This window comes from Lissotriton vulgaris, chromosome 1_1 (genome assembly GCF_964263255.1).
Source record: "Lissotriton vulgaris chromosome 1_1, aLisVul1.2, whole genome shotgun sequence".
Taxonomy (NCBI): Eukaryota; Metazoa; Chordata; class Amphibia; order Caudata; family Salamandridae; genus Lissotriton; species Lissotriton vulgaris.
The window spans coordinates 1,640,456,280-1,640,479,420 of NC_141685.1; the positions used below are offsets into that span (position 1 = coordinate 1,640,456,280).

Genomic DNA, 23,141 nt, shown 5'->3' on the forward strand with positions numbered 1-23,141 from the left:
TCTGAAAAAAAAATTTTCAGTCTTCAATTTGTCTTTATGTCACCATATGGTAAATTGTTTCATCATTGCAAACATTTTAAACAAAAGCAAATAAAATTACATCTTGTACAGTAATAATACTGTTCAGTGGTTCTCCACCTAACATCAAATACTAGTGTGATGATTAGTTCCACCTGATGTGAGCCTCGGGGACATAAAAGGCTCCCCAATCCTCTACCAGACCCAGCTGCACTACGTTCCTGCCCCCAAGAGGTGTCTCCAGGTCCTGGACCCTTGTTGTGGCTCAGTGGGCTCCTAAATCAAGCTGCTGGGCTCTTAATGACCACAAATGGGCCCGTTCACACCAAGACCATGCCACTCACACCAAAATTCAGCGCAATCCGCCCTCAGTCCATCTCTTTGCAGAGCAAGGATTGATCAACTGCAGGGGACAACCAATGCAAAGCACCAGTCTGCCCATCCGTGACGCTCGGCCCGCACTTCACACCTTGACAAGCACTGCCCAAGATGCTCTCCTTGCTCTCCCTGATCCTGTCCAACATGAATGGGACTTCTAGTTCAAAAACTGAGAAGCTAAACCTTCAGTGGGACAAATCTGGGACTGTATCCAACCCACACTCCATCGCGGTCGGCTTGAACTTTGGATTTGACCAGGTTCAGCAGGACCAGGTTCAGCACTTTGTGCTTTTGGGTTGCTATTTTACACTTTATTCTTTAAAAATTCATAACTCCAGTTCTACTGATTGGACATTTGTTTTTAATATTATTTATTAAGTTAGTTTCTATGTTTTTAACTTTGTGTGGGGATCTTTTTGTGTAGTGTTTTTCCTGTTTTACCATTTGAAGTGTTGCAAAAATAAATTACACATTGCTTCTAAGTTAAGCCTGAATGCTCTGTGTCAAGCTACCAGGGGGTTGAGCTCAGGTTAACTGGTGGTTTGCTTTTGCCTTACCATGACTAGGATTGTGGTTGCTGCTTGACCAGTATTCACACCCTAGTCAACTAGTAACCCATTTTTTACAGCCCATATTTAACATTACTATAATGTGAAACAATACAATTTTAGTTTTATAATGTGTTATTAGTGTGTCTAATGAGAAGCAAATGATTAAATTACATTTGAATGTTTTTATATGTACAAAAGCATTATTTTATTATAACATTAGAGAACATTTATTATAAACAATCAAACATTACATTTTGTATCATGTAAGATTTTATTTACATCAAGCAATAAAAACACATGTATGTATAAATATAAACACATCGATATATTTTGAAGAAATAAAATAGGAAACTTAGTTATGGATTTCAATTGTAAACAAAACTAGTTATGGATATAGAATGCATATAAAAATGATGCTTTTTAACATTATATAAAATAGTATATAAAGAAAATAAAGTGCTTGTTACATTTGGAAACAAATAAAGAATTGAATGTTTATATTTTACATATTTAATAAGAAATCTTTTGAATGGCAAGTTGAATGTTTTTTTAATAGGTGCTTTTTGCAAATAAACATTATGCACACATTTTAAGTAAATAAAAAATGTAAATGTGCCTTGTAAAATACTACATTTACACAAACTTTCTTAATATACAAAAATAATATATAGCATTTTACATTGTTTGCAATATATCTGTAGTTTCTTGTTCATTTTTACTTCATTGCCGAATTTTTCACAGTGAGTCCATTGTAAAGTTGTATTTTTTTTTTCATTTCATTTCACAGCGGACTTGAGGACAGTGGCTGGAGGTTGCTTTTTCATCTCATCTGGTAAGAAAAATAAAACATTACGTTAACATGTCATGTAGATGTTGGGTGGATATAGATTATTGTACTTTAAGTATATTAGTTAAGTTAATAATGTGTCGGTTATGAATACTGCACGAGATGAAATAAATGATAATTACATATTCTTGTATAATATATTGGGTTAGTTAAGGAAGTTATGTGTTGTTTGTATGGTGCTGTTAGGTTTCAAATGTTTTATTGTGATAATGTGTAATGTTTTGAGTATCCTTGAGGAGTGTTCTTTTAAGGACTGCCAACATTTTCAGTTTTTGTGCTTTTTACTTAGGAAAAATATGTTTTAAGTTCTTATTTCCAACTTTTTTTTACATTTTCTTAAATTTTTCAGTATGTCCCACTATTTGCATCAGGTGTTTAAGAGAATAGATGGATTTGACCAAGAACCTTCCTTTTGGATGTCTGTTTTTTGGAGATAAGTATGTTAAGAATTTCTTAGGGGTCTAATATGTGGATTATCTGCTATGGAGGAAGCCTTGTTTGTTTGGACCTTCAATAGCTCTGGAACAGTAAGTATTTATTTGTATTGCTTTTCTTTGGAAATAAAGTTGGTGGGATTAGTACAGAGTTGTTTAATTGGTAATCTATTTAATGATATATGCTACTAGCTGTAATATTTTTATGAATGCATAACTTATTTAGCAGATAATGCTTTAAATATTTTTCGAGGAAACTTGCTTTGTTTTTTATGTTATTCTTAAAGATGTGTTTATTGTCGTACTCAATTTTGTTATTTTTAATATATGTTTATTAAAGCATGCATTTCAAGTTGGATGTAATTTTTTTGTATTTCAAAAGATTTTCAAATATTTTAGATTTTTCCATGTAGCATTTTGGAGATGCATTGTATAATATATTATTTTAATTGTGTATTGTAATATCTACTTCTTAATTTTTTTTATTAATAATGGTAGTCCTAAACAAGTGAACAAACATGCACTGGTAAGTTGCTTAAAGATAGTTTTTGATAGTCACAATTCTGGTACAGGTGTAGTGTTTAGGTTTAGTGTGATTGGTTAGTTTAACATTTATTTTTGAGATTTAGGTTAAATTAGGATGCAGGCTATTCATTCTATGTAATAATGAGCTGGTGTATTTTCAAATAGCTGTTCTTGTTAGATAGGCTATTGTGTGTGTGCTTTGTTAAGTTGGATAGTTCAGGACCAAACATTTGGCTGTGTGCTTAAACTCTTATAGTTGTGTTCTTTTTGTAATAAATCAAAACATTTATAAAGGATGGTGTCTTGTCTCCTTAGTGTTCCTTGAAATGAGTTGTGCCATCCTTGTATTGTGTTGTTTGTTTTAACTTCTTTAATGCACATTGATAGATATTCCACAATTGGATCTCAAACATTGTGTGACATGTGACCAATCTAAGTGTCTTCAAAATTCCCAAGGAAAAGTGTGTCTTATGGCATGATTAAAATCAATTATTTCTTTGGGAAGGAAATGTTTTTTGCTTTTCTGGTGGTTTAAGATCATAAATCTCATAAATCTTTCATATGTTCAGCTATGTTTGTTAGGTAAGATTCCATACATTAAGGACATATTGTTTATTTTGTTTTTTTATTGAGCAAATTCTAGGAAACATACAATTCAAGTGAGATATCTATTCAAATTATCAGCAGAACATAAAAATAGAAGATCAATCACAGAATCTAGTACAGCTGACCCATTACAAAAAGACACACTTATAGTACATTACATTCAACAATAAATTGCCTTTGTGCGAAATGGATCATTAGCTCCACAGTTACTTGTTCATTCAATGGTAAGAAAATTATACAGTACAAATATAATAACAGTCATCAGAAAAGGGGCCATTGTTGCTTACTAAATCCCCCGCCACGATTGGAATTGTTTCGAACACCCAGTAATTACCAGATGAAAGTATACATTAGACTTGCACTGATGCTGCAATGGGGTCCGAAGGACTAAGGGATTGAATGTTTATTTTAGCAAAGGATTTGGGTGCTGGTGTGGCTTGCCTCACTGCTCTTCTTTTTCTGGCACTGATTCTATCAAGGTTCAATCGATTGCATTGTTGTTTATAATACAATGTTTTTTTCAATATTTTTGTAGTTGACATTACTGTTATTACTATATTTTTAATGACAATAATGTTGTTGTTGATATTGTACTATTTTACATACAGTTTTAAAAAGGGCAATACTTTTCTTGTTGATGTTGTAATATTCAAACACGTATGGGAGTGGGTGTTGTGCAATGTGCTTGCAGAAAATGAACTGATGCAAAACAATCCTAAAGGAGAAATGTATAGCCTGCCTCCAAATCAAAGGGCCAAAATATTAGAGGCCAGGGCCGTTTTACAAAGCAGCATTGCAGATGCATATCTTGTCAAATGATTCACAATTTCAAAAGCGAAATTCTCAGATGGTCAATGTACACCAATTTAAAGATTATTTTCTCAGATGTAGAGAAGATTATGTTCCCAGATGTAGAGTACTTAATGACACATCAGCCAGACTACAATATGAGTTTCGGAGCATCAGTAAATGATCTTTCAACATGGCGTGTTGACCATTTACACGTTCACAACAGTTTGATCAGTAGGTATGTGGACCTGCTGTATCACAGCTTGCTTAGCCTTATGGATACTTTCCCTAAAACAGCAGCAGTGCCAAGAATTCTGTTTTTAAGAGTAAAATTGAATGCAAAAAAGAGAGTAGGTAAGGTCCAGTAAGGCTTTTTTTCAAATCTTTGTTTTTTAAGTTCAATAAGCTTTACTGAAATATAAAAACCAATAACATACATTAAAGGCCTCAAGATTAACAATGCATAGGATATCCTGTAAGTAAAATAGAGAAGACAACAAAACGTAGAAGAAAGTTGTTTACATTTTGGGAAAATAAGGGAGAAGAAAGGGGGGAATGGAAAAGACCTGGTATAAAATATATTTATAATCATAATCACTAAATATATGTTAGCTGTGCTCCAAAAAATTGTAAAATATAAATAGTAAGTAACTGTTGAATATAAACTTCACTTAAATGTAGAAAAAGAGGAAGGATACAACAAAGAGGAAGGAATTCCATTCAGGGGGGGATGGACATTTTCAGAATAATGAGAAACATTATTATTGAGACCATATTTAAATTAGTAGTTAATGGCAGCCAAAATACATCTCTATTTACATGAGTTTTGAGTTGGGCGGCATGAGCAACATCTAACCTATGGTATTGACATACAGTATTCCACCATGACTTAAGTGAAAGTTTGGTCAAACATTTCCAGTTCATCGTAATTTGTTGAAAAGCTAAAGCCAACATAAGATCAAACAAACCTTTTTCATAAGAAGGTAAAGGGATGAATTCTGATAAGCTTCCCATAAAGAGAAGAATATTGGACATAGGTGTGTTGAGCCAAATTTTTTTCGTTAAACAGGCACAGATTTGCGTCCAATTTATAAATTAAGGAGGCTTTTGGAGTTGATACTAAGATTTGAAGAAGTGAGTCCTTGGTAATTAAAGCTTCATCAGGAGGAAGGGAAAAGAAAATACTTAGCAGTAGTTCCATAAGTATGAAAAATGTATGAAAAAAGGATCGAGGGTATTTAAATGTAGCTTGAAAATCAGGAAATGGGAGAGGAGAAGTGCCATCAAATAAATCATTAACCCAGGTAATCCCCTTTGCTTTCCATGAGGCCCAATATAAAGGTCGATTATTACTGGTTATAAGACGATTATGCCACAAAGGACAATGTAAAAAGCATTTCTGGATATGAATTTTGGCTCAAAATGAGGACTTAACAAAAAACAAGTGTGTTTAAATAGTGGAAGGGCATTTTTGGCAGTAAAAGAAAGAACTTGATTGGTCGAGAAAGGTGTAAATAAACACTGTACAATAGTGACCCATAGAGGAGGGAAAGGAGAGGATTCTGCAAGAATAAGCTTGTTTTAAGCTGAAAGCTTTATGATATAATCAAAAATCTGGAAAATTTACCCACTCCTACATATCTCGGGTTTCTAATATGGAGTAAAGATATTCTGGATTTTTTGTTCTTCCATAGAAATTTGGAAAGTAGAGCGTCCATTTTTTTTAAAAAGGTGACGCGAATATGTATAGGAATCATAGAAAAATAATACAGATGAATAGGAGTTATCATCATCTTAATGGAGTCAAGAAGACCCCACCAGGAGCGAAAAAAAGGATTCCAAAATGAGAAGAGTTTGGAAATACGATCTAGAGCTATTTTCATGCTCAATTTAACCGAGTCAGTGATAGAATTGGAAAACCAAATACCAAGATATTCTATTTTAGTGCTATTCGAATGGAAACCAGTAGATTCAAATTGTGGTTTGAGGCAACATTTTGTAATTGGTAAAACTTCTGTTTTATCAGAGTTGATCTTATATCCTGATACCGCTGAAAAATCTGAGATTTCTTGTAATAATGAAGGGATGGAGGACTCTGGGTTGGAAATGAAAAGCAAAATATCGTTAGCATAAGCAGATCATTTCAGATGATGACCTCCATATGAAAAATTGAAAATAGAGGGATTTTGACGAATACGGGAAAGTGAAAAACACTGCGAAATTTGACCATTCACGATGGTAGAAGCAGATGGGGTAGAGTAAAGAAGGGAGATAAAAGAAATACATTCGGCACCAAAACCATGCCATCAAGGAGATTTAAACAGAAAGGACCAATCTACCATGGAGATCACCGCAAGAGGAAAATATAGAGAAGGAGCTTTATTAAGAACATTAAAAAATAGACGAGAGTTATCAGAGGTTAGTCTGCCTTTAAAAATCCACATTGTTCGGGATCTATTAAATGAGGGAGGAAGGATTCAAGGTGTAAGTTTAGCAAAGATCTTATAATCAACATTTATCACAGAGATGAGGCGATAGTTTTTGCAAAATTTGGGATCCTTGCCTTCCTTGTGAAAAAGGCAAATAGAAGCTTCTAGAAAAGTGCCACTTGCTGTGCCCATGGAGCTAAAATGTTGGAAAAGGGCAAAAAAAATTGGTAATAACAAATTGGAAAAATAAATATAAAATTCTACAGAAAAATCGTCAGGACCAGGGGATTTACTTTTCTTTAAAGAATTCAAGGAGGAGGAGATTTCCTGTAATGAAAGATCAGTGTCTAGGGAGGTGAAATCTAGCTCAGAAAAGGAAGGAGGAGGAATAGTACTAAGGTAGTCATTAATAAGGAAATCAATTGGTGGCGACCTAGGAGTGTATAGAGCACTATAATATTTTGTAAATTCAGCTAATATATTATTATCTTTAAAAAGGTGTGTACCATCAGTAGATTGAATGGACTCAATTAATGTTTTCTCTTCCCTAGATTTTAAATATTTAGCAAGAAGTGAGCAACTTTATTACGACCACCGTAGCACTACTACAGAGCAAATTGAAGGGATCCTTGTCAGTAGAAATGTTATTAAATTCCATCTTAGCACGAATAAGTTGCTGCAGAGTAGAATCCAATGAAAAAGTATGAAATTGATGTTCAAAGTGTTTAATGGAATACAATAAAGTTTTAGTCGAGGACTTTTTCTTTTTCTTAGAAACATAATCTATAATAAAACCACTAGCAGTGGCTTTAAAACTATCCCACACTTAAACAGGAGACACAGAGGAATCTTCATTAATAGAGAAAAATTATTCAGCAAAGGAGGTGAAAGAAGAGGAAAAAAATGGATCCTGTAAAAGATAATTATTAACTCTCCACCTAGATGTTTTAGATTGGGGAGGAAGTAAATCAAAATCAACAACCACTGGAGCATGATCTAAAATTAAAATGGGTTCAATCCAGAAGGAGACAAGGTTTTGGGCCCAGGATTTGGAAAGAAATATATAATCAAACCGGGATAAGGAACCATGTGGAGCAGAAAAAAAAGAAAACTCGAACTAGTCTGGATTGCATAACCTCCAAGCGTCGATCAGTTGAGTCTGTGTAATAGTGTTAAGAAATTGTTTGTGAGTTTTATGTAGAATAAATCATACTTGGGATTTGCGATCAAGAAAAGGGTCCATAACTTCATTGCAATTAAGGATGGGTTGAAAATTCATTCCGCTCGTGGAATTTGCGGATTTTCCACGATTTCGCGATCCGCGAATCTCGTAAAATCGCGGTAAAATCCGCTAACCAGCGGGGACGAATTTTCAGCCAAGCACCCTACAGGGTTACAGCAGCAGGTGCAAAAGTTGAATCTAATTTTTTGTAACCTTTTACAAAAGGGTTACAAATAAATTAACTTCAACTTGGGCACCTGCTGCAGTAAGCCTGTAAGTGCTTCCTGGTGCCTCGTTGCCTACTTGCAACTATTCTCTGACCCTCCTCTGACCCTTGAAGTAGGGTCAGAGAATAGTTACAAGTTGTCAATGAGGCACCTGTCACGAAAATTAAACCTCAACAGGAAGCACTGACAGATATAAAAACAAGCATTTGCAATGCAATAGGTCTCGCATTAGGAAAGTTTGAGCTATTGGTCTTGTAAATGACATTTTTTTTTATTTATGTGTTGGTTTTGAAACTAGCTAAATTAATAGCTTTGTCATTTACAATGCCAATAGTTATGACTTTCGCAAATGTGACACCTCTAGCATTTGTAATGCAGCATGTTTTGTATTTATGTGACTTAGCTGTATTGATATTACAAATTACAATAGCTTTTCATTCATTTTACATTAATACTTAAATAAAAGTGATTTTAATTTATAATGGAAATAGCTTAAACTTTTGTAAATAACTTTTGTGAAGATTATGTTTAGTGTATTTTATTGTGATGAAAATCCAAGAACAGAAGTGAAATATTAACATCTTTTTGTGACATTTGTAATAACACTTGAAACATTGAGAGAACATATTTGAACCAGTTGTTGTTGAATGGTTGTGCAAATTTATGCTGGGGTGGTGCTGAGTAGTGCTGTGGTGGTGCTGAGTGGTGCTGTGGTGATGCTGAGTGGTGCTGTGGTGGTGCTGAGTTATACTGGGATGGTGCTGAGTGATGCTGGGGTGGTGCTGAGTGATGCTGTGGTGGTACTGAGTGGTGCTGTGGTGGTGCTGAGTGATAATGTGGTGGTGCTGAGTGATGCTGTGGTGAGGCTGAGTGATGCTGTGGTGGCGCTGAGTGGTGCTGTGGTGGTGCTTATTGGTGCTGTGGTGGTGCTGAGTGATGCTGTGGCAGTGCTGAGTGGTGCTGTGGTGGTGCTGAGTGATAATGTGGTGGAGCTGAGTGATGCTGTGGTGGCGCTGAGTGATGCTGTGGTTGCGCTGAGTGGTTCTGTGGTGGTGCTGAGTGGTGCTGTGGTGGTGCTGAGTGATGCTGTGGTGGTGCTGAGTGGTGCTGTGGTAGTGCTGAGTGATGCTGTGGTGGTGCTGAGTGATGCTGTGGTGGAGCTGAGTGATGCTGTGGTGGTGCTGAGTGATAATGTGGTGGTGCTGAGTGATGCTGTGGTGGTGCTGAGTGATGCTGTTGTGGTGCTGAGTGATGCTGTGGTGGTGTTGAGTAGTGCTGTGGTGGTGCTGAGTGATGCTGTGGTTGTGCTGAGTAATGCTGTGGTCGTACTGAGTGGTGCTGTGGTGGTGCTGAGTGATAATGTAGTGGTGCTGAGTGATAATGTGGTGGTGCTGAGTGATGCTGGGGAAGCGCTGAGTGATGATGTTGTGATGCAGAGGGCAATAAGGCACAAAAAGCAGTCTAACAAAGGGCAGAAGGGCAGAAAAACAAGGGAAAACGTGTCTAACTGAGGGCAGAAGGGCACAAAAAAACAGTCTAACAGAGGACAGAAGTGCAGAAAAACAAGGGAAAAACGAGTCTAACAGAGGGCAGAAGGGCACAAAAACCGAGTCTAATGGGGCAGAAAGGCACAAAAACGAGTCTAACAGAGGGCAGAAGGGCACAAAAACAAGGGAATTGCAGAGGGCAGAAGGGCACAAAAAACGAGTCTAACAGAGGGCAGAAGGGCAGAAAAACAAGGGGAAAATGAGTCTAAAAGAGGGCACAAGGGCACAAAAAACGAGTCTAACAGGGGGCAGAAGGGCAGAAAAAAAAGGGAAAAACGAGTCTAAGAGAGGGCAGAAGGGCAGAAAAACAAGGGAAAACGAGTGTAACAGAGGGCAGAAGGGCACAAAAAACGAGTCTAACAGGGGGCAGAACAGGGGGCAGATTGAATCCCGCCCTGCGTGTTTGTCCACGAAGATGCCACCTTTTTGTGCAATACCTCTTCTCAACTGGAGTACTTTCTACTGTCTAATCAGGAAGTGTTCCCTCGTTGGCTAAATGTATAGGGGCAGATTTACAATAACTGGCGCATCCCGAGGGATGTGCCAGTTACTGTGCGCCACAGCTCTGCCACTGATGATGCGCCGCATTTACTGTGCCGTTTTTGCCACATGGTGCGCCGCATTTACAATGCTAGAATTGTGGCCCTCATCCTCCTCGACCTCTCTGCAGCCTTCGACACAGTCTGCCACAGCACCCTTTTACAACGCCTCAGAAACATCGGAATCCAAGGTAAGGCACTGGAATGGATCACCTCGTTCCTCACCGGAAGAACCCAGAGAGTCCGCCTCCCACCATTCAAGTCCGAGGCCTCCGAAATCATCTGCGGCGTACCACAAGGATCCTCACTCAGTCCCACCCTCTTCAACGTATACATGAGCCCCCTCCCGGCCATCGCCCGCCAACACAACCTCAACATCATCTCTTACGCGGATGACACTCAACTGATCCTATCTCTCACCAAGGACCCCAGCACCGCTAAAACCAACCTACACGAAGGAATGAAAGAAGTCGCCGAATGGATGAAACAAAGCCGTCTGAAACTGAACTCAGACAAAACAGAAGTCCTCATCTTAGGTAAATCCCCCTCTGCATGGGACGACTCCTGGTGGCCGGAAGCCCTCGGAAATGCACCCATCCCGACAGACCACGCACGGAACCTTGGCGTCATCCTGGATTCTTCACTCTCAATGAACAGACAAGCCAGCGCCGTATCCTCTTCCTGCTTTAACATTCTTCGCATGCTCAGAAAAACATTTCGCTGGATCCCCCCCGAAACAAGGAAAACAGTCACCCACGCTCTAGTCACGAGCCGTCTGGACTACGGAAACACCCTCTACGCAGGTACCACCGCAAAACTCCAGAAGAAACTACAACGAATCCAAAACGCCTCAGCCAGGCTCATTTTAGACATCCCACGCAACAAACACATCTCCGGTCACCTTAAAGACCTCCACTGGCTACCCGTCAATAAGAGGATCACTTTCCGACTGCTTACCCACGCACACAAATCACTCTACGACATCGGACCAGATTGCCTCAACTCTCGACTGTCCTTCTACACCCCCTCCCGCCAACTCCGCTCTTCCAGCCAAGCCTTCGCCACTGTACCTCGCATCAACAAGACCACCATGGGAGGCAGATCCTTCTCATACCTGGCTGCCAAAACATGGAACTCACTCCCCGCTTACCTTCGCCTCACCCAGAATCACCTAGCGTTCAGAAAACAGCTTAAAACGTGGATATTTGACAAATAATCCACCTCCCCTCCCTAAGCGCCTTGAAACCCTCTGGGTATGTAGTGCGCTATATAAATGTTTTTGACTTGACTTGACTTGACTTGAAAGAGGAAGGAATTCCATTCAGGGGGGGATGGACATTTTCAGAATAATGAGAAACATTATTATTGAGACCATATTTAAATTAGTAGTTAATGGCAGCCAAAATACATCTCTATTTACATGAGTTTTGAGTTGGGCGGCATGAGCAACATCTAACCTATGGTATTGACATACAGTATTCCACCATGACTTAAGTGAAAGTTTGGTCAAACATTTCCAGTTCATCGTAATTTGTTGAAAAGCTAAAGCCAACATGAGATCAAACAAACCTTTTTCATAAGAAGGTAAAGGGATGAATTCTGATAAGCTTCTCATAAAGAGAAGAATATTGGACATAGGTGTGTTGAGCCAATTTTTTTTCGTTAAACAGGCACAGATTTGCGTCCAATTTATAAATTAAGGAGGCTTTTGGAGTTGATACTAAGATTTGAAGAAGTGAGTCCTTGGTAATTAAAGCTTCATCAGGAGGAAGGGAAAAGAAAATACTTAGCAGTAGTTCCATAAGTATGAAAAATGTATGAAAAAAGGATCGAGGGTATTTAAATGTAGCTTGAAAATCAGGAAATGGGAGAGGAGAAGTGCCATCAAATAAATCATTAACCCAGGTAATCCCCTTTGCTTTCCATGAGGCCCAATATAAAGGTCGATTATTACTGGTTATAAGACGATTATGCCACAAAGGACAATGTAAAAAGCATTTCTGGATATGAATTTTGGCTCAAAATGAGGACTTAACAAAAAACAAGTGTGTTTAAATAGTGGAAGGGCATTTTTGGCAGTAAAAGAAAGAACTTGATTGGTCGAGAAAGGTGTAAATAAACACTGTTCAATAGTGACCCATAGAGGAGGGAAAGGAGAGGATTCTGAAAGAATAAGCTTGTTTTAAGCTGAAAGCTTTATGATATAATCAAAAATCTGGAAAATTTACCCACTCCTACATATCTCGGGTTTCTAATATGGAGTAAAGATATTCTGGATTTTTTGTTCTTCCATAGAAATTTGGAAAGTAGAGCGTCCATTTTTTTTAAAAAGGTGACGCGAATATGTATAGGAATCATAGAAAAATAATACAGATGAATAGGAGTTATCATCATCTTAATGGAGTCAAGAAGACCCCACCAGGAGCGAAAAAAAGGATTCCAAAATGAGAAGAGTTTGGAAATACGATCTAGAGCTATTTTCATGCTCAATTTAACCGAGTCAGTGATAGAATTGGAAAACCAAATACCAAGATATTCTATTTTAGTGCTATTCGAATGGAAACCAGTAGATTCAAATTGTGGTTTGAGGCAACATTTTGTAATTGGTAAAACTTCTGTTTTATCAGAGTTGATCTTATATCCTGATACCGCTGAAAAATCTGAGATTTCTTGTAATAATGAAGGGATGGAGGACTCTGGGTTGGAAATGAAAAGCAAAATATCGTTAGCATAAGCAGATTATTTCAGATGATGACCTCCATATGAAAAATTGAAAATAGAGGGATTTTGACGAATACGGGAAAGTGAAAAACACTGCGAAATTTGACCATTCACGATGGTAGAAGCAGATGGGGTAGAGTAAAGAAGGGAGATAAAAGAAATAAATTTGGCACCAAAACCATGCCATCAAGGAGATTTAAACAGAAAGGACCAATCTACCATGGAGATCACCGCAAGAGGAAAATATAGAGAAGGTGCTTTATTAAGAACATTAAAAAATAGACGAGAGTTATCAGAGGTTAGTCTGCCTTTAAAAATCCACATTGTTCCGGATCTATTAAATGAGGGAGGAAGGATTCAAGGTGTAAGTTTAGCAAAGATCTTATAATCAACATTTATCACAGAGATGAGGCGATAGTTTTTGCAAAATTTGGGATCCTTGCCTTCCTTGTGAAAAAGGCAAATAGAAGCTTCTAGAAAAGTGCCACTTGCTGTGCCCATGGAGCTAAAATGTTGGAAGAGGGCAAAAAAAATTGGTAATAACAAATTGGAAAAATAAATATAAAATTCTACAGAAAAATCGTCAGGACCAGGGGATTTACTTTTCTTTAAAGAATTCAAGGAGGAGGAGATTTCCTGTAATGAAAGATCAGTGTCTAGGGAGGTGAAATCTAGCTCAGAAAAGGAAGGAGGAGGAATAGTACTAAGGTAGTCATTAATAAGGAAATCAATTGGTGGCGACCTAGGAGTGTATAGAGCACTATAATATTTTGTAAATTCAGCTAATATATTATTATCTTTAAAAAGGTGTGTACCATCAGTAGATTGAATGGACTCAATTAATGTTTTCTCTTCCCTAGATTTTAAATATTTAGCAAGAAGTGAGCAACTTTATTACGACCACCGTAGCACTACTACAGAGCAAATTGAAGGGATCCTTGTCAGTAGAAATGTTATTAAATTCCATCTTAGCACGAATAAGTTGCTGCAGAGTAGAATCCAATGAAAAAGTATGAAATTGATGTTCAAAGTGTTTAAAGGAATACAATAAAGTTTTAGTCGAGGACTTTTTCTTTTTCTTAGAAACATAATCTATAATAAAACCACTAGCAGTGGCTTTAAAACTATCCCACACCTAAACAGGAGACACAGAGGAATCTTCATTAATAGAGAAAAATTATTTAGCAAAGGAGGTGAAAGAAGAGGAAAAAAATGGATCCTGTAAAAGATAATTATTAACTCTCCACCTAGATGTTTTAGATTGGGGAGGAAGTAAATCAAAATCAACAACCACTGGAGCATGATCTAAAATTAAAATGGGTTCAATCCAGAAGGATACAAGGTTTTGGGCCCAGGATTTGGAAAGAAATATATAATCAAACCGGGATAAGGAACCATGTGGAGCAGAAAAAAAAGAAAACTCGAACTAGTCTGGATTGCATAACCTCCAAGCGTCGATCAGTTGAGTCTGTGTAATAGTGTTAAGAAATTGTTTGTGAGTTTTATGTAGAATAAATCATACTTGGGATTTGCGATCAAGAAAAGGGTCTATAACTTCATTGCAATTAAGGATGGGTTGAAAATTCGTTCCGCTCGTGGAATTTGCGGATTTTCCACGATTTCGCGATCCGCGAATCTCGCAAAATCGCGGTAAAATCCGCTAACCAGCGGGGACGAATTTTCAGCCAAGCACCCTACAGGGTTACAGCAGCAGGTGCAAAAGTTGAATCTAATTTTTTGTAACCTTTTACAAAAGGGTTACAAATAAATTAACTTCAACTTGGGCACCTGCTGCTGTAAGCCTGTAAGTGCTTCCTGGTGCCTCGTTGCCTACTTGCAACTATTCTCTGACCCTCCTCTGACCCTTGAAGTAGGGTCAGAGAATAGTTACAAGTTGTCAATGAGGCACCTGTCACGAAAATTAAACCTCAACAGGAAGCACTGACAGATATAAAAACAAGCATTTGCAATGCAATAGGTCTCGCATTAGGAAAGTTTGAGCTATTGGTCTTGTAAATGACATTTTTTTTTATTTATGTGTTGGTTTTGAAACTAGCTAAATTAATAGCTTTGTCATTTACAATGCCAATAGTTATGACTTTCGCAAATGTGACACCTCTAGCATTTGTAATGCAGCATGTTTTGTATTTATGTGACTTAGCTGTATTGATATTACAAATTACAATAGCTTTTCATTCATTTTACATTAATACTTAAATAAAAGTGATTTTAATTTATAATGGAAATAGCTTAAACTTTTGTAAATAACTTTTGTGAAGATTATGTTTAGTGTATTTTATTGTGATGAAAATCCAAGAACAGAAGTGAAATATTAACATCTTTTTGTGACATTTGTAATAACACTTGAAACATTGAGAGAACATATTTGAACCAGTTGTTGTTGAATGGTTGTGCAAATTTATGCTGGGGTGGTGCTGAGTAGTGCTGTGGTGGTGCTGAGTGGTGCTGTGGTGATGCTGAGTGGTGCTGTGGTGGTGCTGAGTTATAGTGGGATGGTGCTGAGTGATGCTGGGGTGGTGCTGAGTGATGCTGTGGTGGTACTGAGTGGTGCTGTGGTGGTGCTGAGTGATAATGTGGTGGTGCTGAGTGATGCTGTGGTGAGGCTGAGTGATGCTGTGGTGGCGCTGAGTGGTGCTGTGGTGGTGCTTATTGGTGCTGTGGTGGTGCTGAGTGATGCTGTGGCAGTGCTGAGTGGTGCTGTGGTGGTGCTGAGTGATAATGTGGTGGAGCTGAGTGATGCTGTGGTGGCGCTGAGTGATGCTGTGGTTGCGCTGAGTGGTTCTGTGGTGGTGCTGAGTGGTGCTGTGGTGGTGCTGAGTGGTGCTGTGGTAGTGCTGAGTGATGCTGTGGTGGTGCTGAGTGATGCTGTGGTGGAGCTGAGTGATGCTGTGGTGGTGCTGAGTGATAATGTGGTGGTGCTGAGTGATGCTGTGGTGGTGCTGAGTGATGCTGTTGTGGTGCTGAGTGATGCTGTGGTGGTGTTGAGTAGTGCTGTGGTGGTGCTGAGTGATGCTGTGGTTGTGCTGAGTAATGCTGTGGTCGTACTGAGTGGTGCTGTGGTGGTGCTGAGTGATAATGTAGTGGTGCTGAGTGATAATGTGGTGGTGCTGAGTGATGCTGGGGAAGCGCTGAGTGATGATGTGGTGATGCAGAGGGCAATAAGGCACAAAAAGCAGTCTAACAAAGGGCAGAAGGGCAGAAAAACAAGGGAAAACGTGTCTAACTGAGGGCAGAAGGGCACAAAAAAACAGTCTAACAGAGGACAGAAGTGCAGAAAAACAAGGGAAAAACGAGTCTAACAGAGGGCAGAAGGGCACAAAAAACGAGTCTAATGGGGCAGAAAGGCACAAAAACGAGTCTAACAGAGGGCAGAAGGGCACAAAAACAAGGGAATTACAGAGGGCAGAAGGGCACAAAAAACGAGTCTAACAGAGGGCAGAAGGGCAGAAAAACAAGGGGAAAATGAGTCTAAAAGAGGGCACAAGGGCACAAAAAACGAGTCTAACAGGGGGCAGATGGGCAGAAAAACAAGGGAAAAACGAGTCTAACAGAGGGCAGAAGGGCAGAAAAACAAGGGAAAACGAATGTAACAGAGGGCAGAAGGGCACAAAAAACGAGTCTAACAGGGGGCAGAACAGGGGGCAGATTGAATCCCGCCCTGCGTGTTTGTCCACGAAGATGCCACCTTTTTGTGCAATACCTCTTCTCAACTGGAGTACTTTCTACTGTCTAATCAGGAAGTGTTCCCTCGTTGGCTAAATGTATAGGGGCAGATTTACAATAACTGGCGCATCCCGAGGGATGTGCCAGTTACTGTGCGCCACAGCTCTGCCACTGATGATGCGCCGCATTTACTGTGCCGTTTTTGCCACATGGTGCGCCGCATTGTAAATGCGGCGCACCATGTGGCAAAAACGGCACAGATGCGTCACGCATCTGTGCCGTAAAAGCAGCGCACTGCTGGAGCTGTGTCACGCTTGCGACGCAGCTCCAGCAATGCTCTGGGGGCCCTATCTCCCCAATGCTGCATCAAGCCTTGCACCTGCTTCAAGCAGGCGCAGGGTTTTGATGAAGCATTGGCCTAAAAGTGACTGAGTGAAATCTTGTAGATTTCACTGAGCCACTTTTAGGAGGCGTTCCTGCGCAGGATCGCCCTTCCCTACGCCGGAACGTCTCCTGATGGTGCAGGGCTTTACAACGTGACGCATCTCTCAGATGTTTCACGTTGTTAATACCCAGCACCATGGCGCATCTTTTGTGCTGCCGCCGCATCACAAAAGGTCTCAGTAGAGGGTAGCGGTGGTGAACCAGAGGGTGGCAGTGATGAACCAGAGGGTGACAGTGATGAACCAGAAGGTGGCAGGGGTGAACCAGAGGGTGACAGTGCTGAACCAGAGGGTGGCAGTGCTGAACCAGAGGGTGGCAGGGGTGAACCAGTGGGTGGCAGGGGTGAACCAGAGGATGGCAGGGGTGAACCAGAGTGTTGCAGTGATGAACCAGATGGTGCAGGGATGAACCTGAGGGTGGCACTGGTGAACTAGAGGGTGGCATGGGTGAACCAGAGGGTGGCAGTGATGAACCAGAGGGTGGCAGTGGTGAACCACAGGGTCCTGTGCCCATACACAACAGCATTGGTAACTTCGCCATGCAAGCGGCCCGCGAACATGCAAAAAGCCCCGCGAACATGCAAAAAACCCGCGAACACGCAAAAAACAAAAATCCGCAAATTTGCACGAATTTGCGGATTGTGCGGATTGCGAATGCGAATTCGCAAATTTCGCCGATACTTAATTGCAATTGCCACCAAGTATAAAAAATTCATCCTTATTTTGAAAAAACTTGTCAGTAACAGTAGGCCAAAAAGAGGAATTAGGTTTAGTTGGACCATAGAGGTTAAACACAGTGAGAGGGATATTATTAATTAATAGTTAAACTAGGATCCACCTACCATCGGAGTTAGTATCTTGTGTGACAACAGTGCATTTCAATTTTTTATGACATAAAATAACAACCCCGTTCTTTTTTGTGATTGTAGGAGATCACAATACTGAGCCAACCCAATTACGCTTAAGTTTGAGAGCTTCAGCCTCAGATAGATGAGTTTCTTGTAACAGAACTAAATCAGGTTTATATGAGGCTAGATGTGAAAGAATTATCTGCCTCTTTATAGGATTAATAAACCCTTTTACATTCCATGAAACAACTCTGAAAGAGAAAGATTAACATAATCTAAACAACAGTTTAATATTAAGAAAAGATAAATATGAGCATAAAATGAAAAATGAGTAATTGATATAGAAACAGAGAAAAAGAAACAAATGGGAGTGAGGGAAAAAAGATAAGGAAAAGAAAGGGAATAGTCAATGAGAAGGACAAAGAAGAATGATGAAACCATTAGAAGAGAGGAGGTTGAAAGGGGCAGAGGGAAGAGGTATAAAGAAGAGAAAACAAAGAAGAGACAGTACATATCCAAAAAGGATGACTGAGAAGACATACCTGGTGGGGATAAAGGAAATTACACAAGGGCTAGGATGATGCACAACAAGATGAGACACCCAGAACCGGAAACTCCGGACTACATCAGGACAAGAAGAGGTACGAAAAGGAACCAAAAAATTTGAAAGATACCAAATGACCTATGAGAATATTGAAAGAAAAAAGATTAAACATGCATCATGAAAACTTGACGAAATAATATTCCTAAGACAACCGACAAAATATAAAGATGAAAAGAAACTGTGGAATTGAACCGTAAAACAACTGGAGGAAAGACTAATACAACCTAAGGTATGTAATATAGAGATCACATAAGGAACCCAATACCGAACATGAAAATAGAGGAAAATAAAAGTAGGATAAGTAGTTTGAACAAGAGTTAAAAAGTAGCACAATCAAGCCATAGGGTAAAGAAGTTGAAGAGTACAGAGAGAAGAGAAAAAACAAAAAAATAACAGCATCATGAAGTCTAACAACAACCATGTAAAGAACTGCATAAAAATATAAATAGGATTATGACTAATCAACCAGAAGAAGGACCTGCAGTCTCCATTTTGTTTTTAGTATGAGAATGAATGAATTTCTTGAGTTCCGCCGGATCCTCAAATGACAAAGTGTAATTCTGAAAAGTCACTTTGAAAATGCAGGGATGAAAGGGGCCATAACGAGCACCAAGGGAGTGAAGAGGAGCATGAAGACTAAGAGACTCCTTCCGTCTGGCTGCCGTAGCATTGGAAACATTTTGGGACAGAAAAATCCTTTGACCCAACCAAGAGACTTGGTGTTTAGCTCTAGCTGCAGAAGGGACTGAGATCAAATCAGTGAATTTCAAGAAAAGGATAATGACGGCTCTAGGTCTGACTGAAGAAACAGAGAGTGAAGGGCAAGGAGCAATCCTGTGAGCTCTCTGGATGCTGAGGGATGTTGAAGATGGCATTTCCAACAACTTTGGCAAGAAGGAAGAGAAGGAGACAGGATCATCCCCCTCTAAAGACTCGGGTAGTCCATAAATACACAGGTTGTTCCTCCTGTTTCGATTTTCCAAATCCTCAGTATGCTGTTCGAGCCTACACACCTCTTTTTCTAAAGAAGTGAGTCTCTGAGAGTCGCCTTGAACAACTGAGATTTGCTGTTCCACTGTAGATATTCTATTCTTCATTGAGAGCCATTTTTCCTCCAGGGATTGCATTCTGTTGTTCGTTTCTTCAACAACCGGACATGTAGCACAAATCTCCTCTAGTAGCATTTCCATGGCTATAGTAGGAGATGCCCTATTTCAAACGTTTAGTGGCGGAAGATGAAGGAGAAGGTTTATTGGTTACAGACTGTGCTGAAGAGGTGCGGGAAGATGGAACCTCAGCCATCTCTGTAGTAACAATAGACAAAGGCAAAACTGGCAAAGTGGATGTGGTTGAGCTCAATGTGCGTAGCTTAGGAATAAAGACAACTTGTGGCTTACGTAATTTTCCCATAGAAAGCAAAAAACATGTAGTGCTGCTTCCTCACTCCAAAAAAATAAAAACATCATTGTGGCAGAGTTCCTCAAGAGGAGTGGTATATGACCTCAAATAGTAGAGCTGAGGATATATTATAGGTAACATAGTCAAAGTTATGGGAAAAAAATAATGAAAGCCGCAAAAGCCATTCAAAAAGATTATGCAATTTATTTTCATTAGACGCGCTAAAAAGGTGGAGCCATGACCGTCTTTCAAACAGGGTAGTGAAAGAAAGTTATAAAACAGTCACCATATCAAACTGTCTTAGGAGGAACAATATACAATACATGATATAACTTCTGAGGGAACAGCAGAAATGACGTATCCAAGTTTATGGCAAAGAGGAGTAGCAAAAATTATGTGAAAAGGTCATGAAGGAGCCACAAAAGCTGTGGAACTGTGAAATAAGCATTTAAATGATGTAAGCAGTTCATTTGTATAGCTGACCAGGGAATGAAGACAAAGTAATGGGCATCCTGAGGCATATACGCTTCATAAAAAGAAATGAGAATGCTAATTTATTCCAAAGGACTTGAATTTACACTTTTGTACAGCGAGCAGCAGGTATTAGGCTTGTGAACACCTCAGGTGCTGAAAGGAAATATTGTGTAACACTTATTAACATGATCTTTCAGTTTGTAAAAAATGTTTTCATAATTGTAATATCAAAAACCTCCTAATATGCTGATATTTTAAAATATGGTAATTGAGCTTTTCACGAAGGTGTTGATATTCAAAATAGTGCATCCTAATAGGCGATCCCATATACCACATTTCTGTAACTGAGAACTAGATCATCCTTACATAATATGGCGCCGGCATTCACATTAATGAAATGTTTTACTTCACCCTCACACAATATGGCGCCGTCATTCACATTGATGAAATGTTTTGCTTTTCCCAAATTATACCGTTTTAAGATGGCGGACCTGACATTTGGATGAACACACTTGAGAATTCTGTGTTCGTTTTAATATTTTTTGGGCCCTCAGTTATTAACTAGCATGTTTGCAAATAGGACCTCTATAACTACAAATTCGGATGCAGAGTTTTTCGAATGACCCGATCGGTTGCAATAGTAGTCCCTTGTTGATGTTTACTACCGCGAACGCAGAAGTTAAGAGGCAATCGAGGGGGCTTGAGTGCGAGGCTAGCACCGACACCGAGACGCTTGAGTTAATTGAAAATACCTGGTAAGCGCTTGTTTGACCAGCCTGCCCTCTGTGTGAATTAGTCCACGTTGTTAAAAAAATGTAGTTACTTGCCTGTTTTGTTATTTTAGAGCAACCGTGTGGGACTGTTTGTCCAAGTCTCGGAACATGGAGACCCATGCAAGGAGGTTTTTTGAGGATATTATACATGGGCTTATGCCATATTGAGAATTTTGAGGAGAGCACAACGTCAATATTAGGTAAGCGGTAAGCGGTTTTTGCTCTTATGTGATAAGTAGGCTTATACCCTAACTCGGGTTGAACAGACACCTATTAAATACTGTTCCATTGATTTTAGAATTAACAATTGGCACAGATGGCCCAACTTTCGGTTGGGGGTTACAGAGTGAGGAGGTGACCTACCCGAATTGAGACTTAAAATTCAGGTACTATTCTATAATGGTGAACCAGATGGATATTGTAGTAAAAGAGGAGAAGGATATTATATAGGCTCTCTTGTCTGTGCGCGATTATTTTTGCAGGAGTCTACGATAAATAAAGTGGCCCGAATGAGTACCAGCGGTCCTTCCACAATACAGATTTTGTTGGAAGATTGTGCCCGGATTGAACTAAGGTACATCCACCCTTAATTCTTTTTAGCCGCAGTTTAACAAGAGTTTTACTAGCAGACACTGATAGATACAATTTCTTTTGTAGTGCATCTCCTCGTTTTTATCCATTGCTCGCTATTCCACGTCTACTATCAACTCCTCACGGAGTGACGTATTGGTGAATATTGACTTTGGAGTTCCCAATTTTTTTATCAATTTTGGTTTTGGTAAAAAATATTCTACATGGTTTTAATATTTATTGTTATAAGATTAAAGAATAATCCCTAGGTATGTGGGAATAAGCACCACCCCCATCGTTGTGGAAGGGTAAGCATATTAGTTTGGTCTTACCTCTTTAATGATCTTTGAGGCAGCAGTCTATAGAACTATTATTTCTTGTTTTATAGGGTCATCTATGATCCCAAGTTACCCTTCTATTTTTTTCGTCCTGAAGAAGACTCGCATGGCTCAGGCTTAAATAACCGTCAGGCCGTAAAGACGAGTCGAAACGTCGACGTATCTAATTATAAAGACCTGGACCCCCTTTTTTCTGTGTTTCTGTATATTATTGTGCAGAGATCTTTGACACTGAGGAGTTATGAACATTCATTAAAACTTGCAAAGAAATGGTATTCCATCTTGGCCAGGTTGAACAGCATGGTCAATTGATTTGTCGCTTGTTGTTTTTGGTTCATTATTATTGAATATATTTTGTCACAATAATTTTCTGTGAATTCCTTTCCCTCTTAAATTGCACACACTTTTTCTACTTCTTTTTCTATCTGCACGCTCCATTGGGGTGACGTTTTGATATATAACTCAAATCAATGTATGAAATGATTAATATGTGAACCTTGGTTTATTGAATAATTCTCAAGGCTAGATACTACGTGTTGCTGCTGCCCTTGTTTCTACAACTTGTTGTTGTGAAAAATGAAAAACATTTAATTGAATAGAGCGGATCCTGAGTGACATGCTCCCAACTTTGTTGATTCTAAAGAGTCACTGATTAATTGAGTCATCATAAAATATAGAGGTCTTGGACCATTTTCCCATATCGAAAGCAAGACGGCAGCAGTGAGCCATTCGCGCCCCAAAGGTAGAGCCGGTTGTCATTGAAAATGTCGGACTTGCTGAGGAGTATCTGTCAGCGGCAAAATAAGAGATAAGCGCAACGAGCTTTAAATTGAAAAGCATCTCACCCAAGACGTGACATATTCCGGTTTCAATTGAGCCAGTTGCAGGTGGAAGAAATTGCAGAAATACGTCACATTGAGGCTTGGGAAGTCCCGATGAAGCGGAGCCTTTCCTTTAGGCGGCCATCTCGCTAGGCACCGAAGCCACACCCTGCTTGATTCAAATCATGCTACACATTTTGCGGTGAATGAGGCACCTTCTCCTTCAGGCTCACTGAAGCTCAGAATTTCTCCAATTTCTTTTGTTAATTCATTTACTCTGAATCGTGGTGCAGTCCCAAAGTGACCTTGACTGCATGGCACCTTCTATTGGGTCTAATGTTTGGCTCAATTTCTT

At 39.3% G+C, this 23,141-nt stretch overlaps 1 long non-coding RNA gene across 1 annotated transcript in view; it reads right to left on the reverse strand.

Annotated features, from left to right (window-relative positions):
• Positions 1 to 1,502: 1,502 nt before the first annotated feature.
• The window catches only part of LOC147750974 (uncharacterized), a 33,820-nt gene continuing 12,181 nt past the window's right edge, over positions 1,503 to 23,141 (reverse strand). Inside the window, exon 3 of the long non-coding RNA XR_015299907.1 lies at positions 1,503 to 1,776. This is a non-coding gene — a long non-coding RNA (uncharacterized LOC147750974). The remainder of the gene's footprint in view (positions 1,777 to 23,141) is intronic.